This window comes from Oryzias melastigma, linkage group LG4 (assembly GCF_002922805.2).
Source record: "Oryzias melastigma strain HK-1 linkage group LG4, ASM292280v2, whole genome shotgun sequence".
Lineage (NCBI taxonomy): Eukaryota > Metazoa > Chordata > Actinopteri > Beloniformes > Adrianichthyidae > Oryzias > Oryzias melastigma.
The window spans coordinates 30,912,783-30,913,995 of record NC_050515.1 but is presented as its reverse complement, the minus strand read 5'-3'; the positions used below and the strand labels follow the sequence as shown (position 1 = coordinate 30,913,995).

Below are 1,213 nucleotides of genomic sequence, written 5' to 3'. Positions count from 1 at the left end.
GCCGGCTCCTGATTGGTCGGTTTAACCTTAGCCCTGATTGGTTGGTTTAAAGCTGGCTCCTGATTGGCCGGTTTAAAGCTGGTTCCTGATTGGTCGGTCTAAATCTGGCTCCTGATTGGCCGGTTTAAAGCTGGCTCTTGATTGGTCGGTTTAAAATTGGCTCCTGATTGACCGGTTTAAACCTGGCTCCTTATTGGTCGGTTTAAAGCCGGCTTCTGATTGGCCGGTTTAAAGCCAGCTCCCCTGATTGGTCAGTTTGAAGTTGGCTCCTGATTGGCCGGTTTAAAGATGGCTTCTGGTTGGTTGGTTTAAATTTTTGTAGTTTTTAGTAAATTACACATAAAATTTGGCAAGAAGGGTTTTTATTAGTACATTTGATTTTATCAATATATTTGGGAAGTAAAAAAATTAAATGAAATCAGTAGATCCTGTTGTCTTCCTTGTATTAAAATAAATGACCCAAACATGTTTAAAACAGAAAGAAGTGAAACCCGATCAAAATGTTGTTGTATGTGTGAATTTTTTCTCACTCCTTGTTATAAATTTCCATTCATAAATATATTTTTTTTCAACAAAATCCCAAATTTCTGTTTATTTTTGGTGGAGGTCAGACTATATGTTGAAATAGAGTTTTAAAAAATAAACATATATATCCATTTATTAATCATTTAATTATTCTTGGTCCTGGTATTCTTTTCCTATTATTTTCTCATTGTTTAAATGTTTGTCTTTATGAACAAAATGAAGTTGTGGGTTTTTTTTGTTTATTTGTTTGTTTATTTTTTACTGTACCTGACATAAAAATACATTTCTTGGGGAAAAAAGTATTCATCTTGTATTTATCTATCAGACAGATAAGAGCTGAGAGCCTCTTGTGTTAGACCAGGGGTGGTAAGACTTTTTGATTTGTTGGCCACAAAAGGGTCAAACATTTGACACAAGGGCCAGACGAGGAGCAGATGTGTGGCATGTTTTGGTTTTCTGTATCATTAGAGAAAAAATCACATGGATTTTGGACAAAAAAAATGCTATTTTTGATTGAAAATTGCTCAAATGTAAAAGAGAACATTCATAACTGACTTTTTTTCTCATTTTAATGTCAACTGCACTAATGAGATCATGCCCCTCAAAGAAAAACAAAAACTTCAGAAAAATGTAAAAAAGAAAAAAAATGACTGCAGAATAACTTTCTGAACCTAGACAGAGGTGGTTA

The 1,213-nt window shown here is 34.1% G+C and overlaps 1 protein-coding gene across 1 annotated transcript in view; it reads left to right on the top strand.

Moving 5' to 3' along the window:
* The window catches only part of LOC118598724 (disabled homolog 1-like), a gene marked incomplete at its 5' end in the record, with an annotated part of 3,095 nt that overhangs the window by 1,698 nt on the left and 184 nt on the right, over positions 1-1,213 (top strand).